The sequence below is a fragment of the Lolium rigidum genome, chromosome 1 (genome assembly GCF_022539505.1).
Source record: "Lolium rigidum isolate FL_2022 chromosome 1, APGP_CSIRO_Lrig_0.1, whole genome shotgun sequence".
Classification (NCBI taxonomy): domain Eukaryota; kingdom Viridiplantae; phylum Streptophyta; class Magnoliopsida; order Poales; family Poaceae; genus Lolium; species Lolium rigidum.
In genome coordinates this window covers 116417483-116425489 of record NC_061508.1, presented here as the reverse complement: position 1 = coordinate 116425489, position 8007 = coordinate 116417483, and positions in this window count along the sequence as shown.

The following is an 8007-nucleotide window of genomic DNA, read 5'->3' as shown; positions in this document are numbered from 1 at the left end:
GCATAAAAATTCAAAATAAATCAAAATAAATGAAAAACAAAGGCACATAGTCTTCTTATGTCATATAGTAAGCATTCAATTAAGTTGATAAACAAGGTCTAGACATATTCAAACCAGAAAAATTATGTATCTACCCCCTAACCTAAACTCTGTCTTATGAAGTCAAGCATGAAGAGAAGTGGTTTTTGGTTTCAAACATGGAAATTTCAAAAACCCTCCCAAGAGCTTCATTTTGGAGTGACTAAAATGGATAGAGGCTTAGTTTTTCATACTCATGTTTTTAACTTGTTTAAATCTTGGTCAAACCTATGATTTGACCAAGATTCAAATGGGTATAAAAATTCAAAAAAATTCAAAAAATGAAAAACCAAAGCACATAGTCTTCGTATGTCATATAGTAAGCATTCAAGTTCATAAACAAGGTCTAGACATACTCAAACCAGAAAAATCATGTATCTACCCCATAACCCTAAACTCTGTCTTGTGAAGTCAAGCATGAAGAGAAGTGGTTTTTGGTTTCAAACATGGAAATTTCAAAAACCCTCTAAAGAGCTTCATTTAAGAGTGACTAAGAAGGATCCATAGGAAACTATGTACTAATACAGTATAATAATCACCCAAGTTATTAGAGAAACAAGTCTGTCAGTTACGTGTGGTTCCCATGTGTGAGGTCCCACACTTCAGTGAGCACAAGTCACGTACGCTAGGTAGGCAAACTCCCAGCCATCTTCTTTGTCAAGAGAGAGGCATCAAGACTCTCTCTCTCTCCATCTCTCCAATTATCCACCTCCGTTGGCTGCCGGTTTTGGCAGGGCGTTTCTATCTCAGCTCGTAGGCCATGGTGTGCAGGCTCTGTAGCCATGGCGATTTGGTCGCGCCAAGTGGTTCGTCCCCGGCTGCGACGAGGATCAATCCGGACGGTGGCTGTTAAGGACCCGATCGCATTTCTTGCTTTCAGCTTGGGGTCTACCATGTAAATCTTAGGGATTTAGACGTAATTTCCTGTTTATTTTGTGTCCTGCTGTAAACTGCGCTCTGATGCGTATTGGAAATCTGGGTCCTTCAGGATCGTTCGGTTGTCCCTCTAACAACAACAAAAAAAACCTCATTCTCGGCCTCGCTCGCTCGCACCCCCTGCGCACTGACAACCCTGCACAACAGTCAACATCACCAGAAAAAGGGTAGACACCATAAATAAGTGGGGTCCCGTGACTACTCTCCCTTCGTCTCCTCCCGTGTGATCCCTCTTCCTCCGACTCCCGACCTTGCGGAAAAGAAAAATGAAATGAAAGAGTTTCACTGGACGGGCAAACACATGTGCTGCCTAGTAATAATAATAATAACGAAAAAATTGACCTACGAATCTATTATTAAATAAGCTAAACTAGGGTTTTGCCCAGTACTACAGATCAATTTTAGAAAATCCAACTACGGGGTTCGATTTTGGCCTGCTAATATAAAATTATATAATCCGAACTAGTATTCCTCTAAAAAAATAATTTTGGTATGCATCGTTTGGTACTTTTCATAGCTAGAGTTCTTACTCCCTCCGTTAGCAAATAGTCTTCGTATGTCATATAGTAACCATTCAAGTTGATAAACAAGGTTTAGACATATTCAACCAAAAAATCATGTATCTACCCCCTATCCCTAGACTCTGACTTATGAAGCCAAGCATGAAGAGATGTGGTTTTTCGTTTGAAACATGGAAATTTCAAAAACCCTCCCAAGAGCTACATTTTGGAGTGACTAAGAAGGATAGATGCTTAATTTTTCATATTTATGTTTTAAACTTGTTTAAATCATGGTCAAACCTAGGATTTGACCAAGATTCAAATGGGCATAAAAATTCAAAATAAATCAAAATAAATGAAAAACAAAGGCACATAGTCTTCTTATGTCATATAGTAAGCATTCAATTAAGTTGATAAACAAGGTCTAGACATATTCAAACCAGAAAAATCATGTATCTAGCTACCCCTAACCCTAAACTCTGTCTTATGAAGTCAAGTGATACGTCTCAAACGTATCTATAATTTCTTATGTTCCATGCTACTTTTATGACAATACTCACATGTTTTATACACACTTTATGTCATTATTATGCATTTTCCGGCACTAACCTATTGACGAGATGCTCGAAGAGCCGATTCGTTGTTTTCTCGCTGTTTTTGGTTTCAGAAATCCTACAAAGGAAATATTCTCGGAATTGGACGAAATCAACGCCCAGGGTCTTATTTTTCCACGAAGCTTCCAGAAGACCGAAAGGGATACGAAGTGGGGCGACGAGGCGCCGCCACCATAGGGCCACGCGGCCAGAGGGGGGCCCGTGCCGCCCTATGGTGTGGGCCCCTCGTTATTCCTCTGACTCTGCCCTTCCGCCTACTTAAAGCCTTCGTCGCGAAAACCCATGTACCGAGAGCCACGATACGGAAAACCTTCCAGAGACGCCGCCGCCGCCAATCCCATCTCGGGGGATTCAGGAGATCGCCTCCGGCACCCTGACGGAGAGGGGAATCATCTCCCGGAGGACTCTTCATCACCATGATCGTCTCCGGACTGATACGTGAATAGTTCACCCCTGGACTATGAGTCCATAGCAGTAGCTAGATGGTTGTCTTCTCCTCATTGTGCTATCATGTTAGATCTTGTGAGCTGCCTATCATGATCAAGATCATCTATTTGTAATGCTACATGTTGTGTTTGTTGGGATCCGATGAATATGGAATACTATGTCAAGTTGATTATCAATCTATCATATATGTGTTGTTTATGTTCTTGCATGCTCTCCGTTGCTAGTAGAGGCTCTGGCCAAGTTGATACTTGTAACTCCAAGAGGGAGTATTTATGCTCGATAGTGGGTTCATGCCTCCATTGAATCTCGGGACGAGTGACGAAAAGTTCTAAGGTTGTGGATGTGCTCGTTGCCACTAGGGATAAAACATCAATGCTTTGTCTAAGGATATTTGTGTTGATTACATTACGCACCATACTTAATGCAATTGTCCGTTGTTTGCAACTTAATACCGGAAGGGGTGCGGATGCTAACCCTAAGGTGGACTTTTTAGGCATAGATGCATGCTCGGATAGCGGTCTATGTACTTTGTCGTAATGCCCTGATTAAATCTCATAGTAGTCATCGTGATATGTATGTGCATTGTTATGCCCTCTCTATTTATCAATTGCCCAACTGTAATTTGTTCACCCAACATGCCATTTATCTTATGGGAGAGACACCACTAGTGAACTGTGGACCCCGGTCCATTCTTTTACATCTGAAATATAATCTACTGCAATACTTGTTCTCTACTGTTCTTCGCATACAAACATCATCTTCCACACTATACATTTAATCCTTTGTTTACAGCAAGCTGGTGAGATTGACAACCTCACTGTTACGTTGGGGCAAAGTACTTTGATTGTGTTGTGCAGGTTCCACGTTGGCGCCGGAATCCCTGGTGTTGCGCCGCACTACACTCCGTCACCAACAATCTTCACGTGTTCCTTGACTCCTACTGGTTCGATAACCTTGGTTTCTTACTGAGGGAAAACTTGCTGCTGTACGCATCACACCTTCCTCTTGGGGTTCCCAACGGACGTGTGTTAACTACACGCAACAAAGATATTTTCTGGCGCCGTTGCCGGGGAGATCAAGACACGCTGCAAGGGGAGTCTCTCACATCCAATCTCTTTACTTTGTTTTTGTCTTGCTTACTTTATTTTATTTACTGCTTTGTTTGCTCTCGCTATATTAGAAATACAAAAAAAATTAGTTACTTGCATTACTTTATTTACTGTCTTGTTTGCTTCCTATATCAAAAACACAAAAAATTAGTTACTAGCTTTACTTTATTTAGTTCTGTTCTGCTTAGTTTATTTTTATTACTGTTAAAATGAACTAGCACAGTGGCCCTCGCAAATGCGAGGGCATCACGTTTACTATATTGGTATTTTATTTACTATGACGGGCAACATCGTTACTGTTTTTTACTAAACTAATTAATTATAAAGTTTATCGATCTTACAATCATTCACAACAAACCATATATGGAGTATGGTCTTCATAGACCATGAACATGCTGAATTATTAATGTGATAAAAGTCTCAAAACATTCATCTCTTTCAAGTGATCGATAATCATACATGGAGACACATTATGTCAACTTATGAAATGACCTCCTCTAATTCGTTGAAGCAAGACTACATGTTGGAATATAAAGAGAAAATCTTCAATATCCATAGGCGCATCTTCAACTACACACAATTTGTACATTATAAAAACCAAAAAATAAATATATAAATTAACGGAGAGTTGCTAACAAAAAAAATGCTTTGTTTATATCACCCATAATGGATAATAGCTTTTGTTGTTTCTTAAAGGGAACCTATGAAAAAACATCGGCAACATTTCAATCAGATGTCCTGTTGTTCTATGTTATCATACGAAAATATTGGCCTAAGCATATCAAAGTCCTTGCATTGGAATTTATCAACTAACACACAGAAACTCTTATTCTAGGAATATGGGTATAAACTAATAACTTGCAAGTGATAAGAATATCTACAAAACGGTGCATATTTGTGAGCTCGGAAATAATTTTCTTAGGTCGTAATATTTTTTTTCACATCCTATAAATTATTTGGTGACAATCTATGTAGGACCACAAATTAAAGCTACAGAATGTATTAACCATTTTAATAAGCTTTTTTAAACAAACGCTCCAAGCACTTGTTTTCTTCTTGTTCCCAAATCACTATAAACAGGTTTTATATTAAATTTCAAACACTATCATTGAAAGCAACCAACAGTTAAAACACGATCTAGCAGTGCTATCCTGCTGGTAGCATGCATCAAGAACAGTAGAGGGTATACTTTGATATCTGAAAAACATATCTGAAAAGTGGTAAGCAACTTACGGATATTACTGCCAACTAAATTTAAGATTCATCGTTAGAGAAAAACACAACGGAGAATAGATTACAACAGACATATTTATTGACTAATTACCTTTGGGATAAATCATTTGGTCAACACCATTGGACATCAATCAAGAATTGATTAAGAAGACCAGTCGGAGTGCATACATCAAGAATTAATTACATACGAATTACTCACAAATCAATCAAATACACATCTTCATATGTTTGCTTTAGGACAGAAGAGCTGAGATTTCCTATCCTTTTTTTCACTTCTCTTTGTCCCAAACGCCTGGGCGCTTCGGTGCCGTGAATGGGCAACATGGCTACAAATAATATTTATCCTAAAAACTATGCACAAATTAATATGTTGCTTACTTGCTTGCTTCTCTACTTTCATAGCACTCACAAAGATACTCTGAATAGTGGAAGACAGGGGTCATTGTAACAATTTGGTTTTTTAGAAGCTAGAAGGAAAAACGTGATTACCTGCTTTAACATCCATATCATGGGGAGTAGGGAGATAAATATACGAGAAGGACTGGCGATGAATTGCAAACTCCAGAAGTGAGATGCCTCGTCCACAATCCATGCACCTCCAAATCGTGATCACATGCCCTGCAGTCCTAGGAAAGCAACCATCAGCGGCATACATTACCGATCAGCGGAATTTCAGATATATATGGCGCAACTACATATCACGTCATATTACGTGTATACATCTGGGTTGTCTCTATGAAGCAAGTTTTTATCGTACCTAGCCACATTTAGCCAAATACCAAAATCTCCAGAATATATACATGTCTGGATATAAACACATAATTTATTTCGGATTTTTTAACATTTTAAAGTTTTTTTAATAGGTGCATATGCACCTCCACAAAACTAATACTACCTTCTATCAGATTTAATCGACGTGGTACTATACCTACGTATATGCTAACTATGCCTTCTCCGCGTCCATCTTTTCTAATCAGAGGGAGAACTTCACAACAGAGCAATTTGTGGTTGTATGTAATCCTTTTCTTGCCGGTTGATAGGAGCTGACTACTTACATCTGACAAAAGTTCTAGAGACTATATATTGTACTGAAAAGAAATACATAGAGCAATCTATGAATAAAATAGGCACGTACCATTACCTGGCCCTAGTCTGTAGAATGTGTGCTTCAGGCATGTTTTCCATCGATCGGTCCATCAATTGCCCAGCTAGCTTCATGGCGTATGCATGAGAAAAGTTCTCGATTCGTGGATCCATATTTTTCACGACTACATGATACATACATGTGGTAAGTCCTCGATCGATCGAAGTAACCTGGCGGCGCTGGTGTGTATACACGCCTGCACAGGGAGGAGAAAATCGGCCGATGGGCCGGCGGGCGGCATCATACATGTTGTATGCAAGTGGATCGTAATATGGTGGCAGATGCAGATGCAGATCGCATGAGGTGAGGAAACGCGGCCGACGACGCTGATATAAATATTCGATCCATCTTGCAAGTATGCAAGTCTGCTGGTGACCTGTTTCATCCACGGGCAAGCTAGATTGCAGGATGAGCCGCTTATTTGCATTGACATTGTGTAGTACGGCGGTGTTGGCGGCGTGCGTGAGGAAGATAGGTTTTCTCTAGTTCTTTCGCGGACTCGTAGTTTTAGTTAGATGCAGTATCGAAGGGGTATGTAAAACTTATGGAGGGCATTGGTGGGTAATTTTTTTTAACTCTAGTGTCGGTAATTTATCTCCAAGATCCATTGGCTGTAGCCGGTTAATTAGTAAAATCAATGGACAGATGTTTCTGATTATTGTGGGATTTTCTAGCTAATTCTCTAATTTCTGGTTGACCGTAATCTACTTTTAATATATAATAGATACTCCTGAAAACACTAAGTTGTGTGACTTCACTAGCACAAATAATAATGATTTCCTATGCACACCTATTGCTCCACCTACTACTACAGCAGAATTTTTTGAAATCAAACCTGCTTTACTAAATCTTGTTATGAGAGAGCAATTTTCTGGTGTTAGTTCTGATGATGCTGCTGCCCATCTTAATAATTTTGTTGAACTTTGTGAAATGCAAAAGTATAAGGATGTAGATGGTGATATTATAAAACTGAAATTGTTTCCTTTCTCATTAAGAGGAAGAGCTAAAGATTGGTTGCTATCTTTGCCTAAGAATAGTATTGATTCATGGACTAGATGTAAAGATGCTTTCATTGGTAGATATTATCCTCCTGCTAAAATTATATCTTTGAGAAGTAGCATAATGAATTTTAAGCAATTGGATAATGAACATGTTGCTCAAGCATGGGAAAGAATGAAATCTTTGGTAAAGAATTGTCCTACCCATGGACTAACTACTTGGATGATCATCCAAACCTTTTATGCAGGACTGAATTTTTCTTTGTGGAACTTATTGGATTCAGCTGCTGGAGGTACTTTTATGTCCATCACCTTAGGCGCCGCAACAAAGCTTCTTCATGATATGATGATAAATTACTCTGAATGGCATACGGAAAGGACTCCACAAGGTAAGAAGGTAAATTCTGTTGAAGAAACCTCCTCCTTGAGTGATAAGATTGATGTGATTATGTCTATGCTTGTGAATGGTAGATCTAATGTTGATCCTAATAATGTTCCTTTAGCTTCATTGGTTGCTCAAGAAGAGAATGTTGATGTGAACTTCATTAAAAATAATAATTTCAACAACAATGCTTATAGGAATAATTCTGGTAACAACTATAGGCCATATCCTTCTAATAACGGTAATGGTTATGGTAATTCTTATGGTAACTCTTACAACAATAATAGAAGTGTACCCTCTGGTCTTGAAGCCATGCTTAAAGAATTTATTAGTACACAAACTGCTTTTAACAAATCTGTTGAAGAAAAGCTTGATAAAATTGATATTCTTGCTTCTAAGGTTGATAGTCTTGCCGCTGATGTTGATCTTTTAAAATTGAAAGTTATGCCTAAATAAACTAAAGATATTAAGTCATTTGCTACAGCAAACGCCATCCAAGTTCGAATTAATGAAAATATTAGATTGATGGCTGAATTGCATGCTAGGTGGGAAAGAGAAGAAAACGA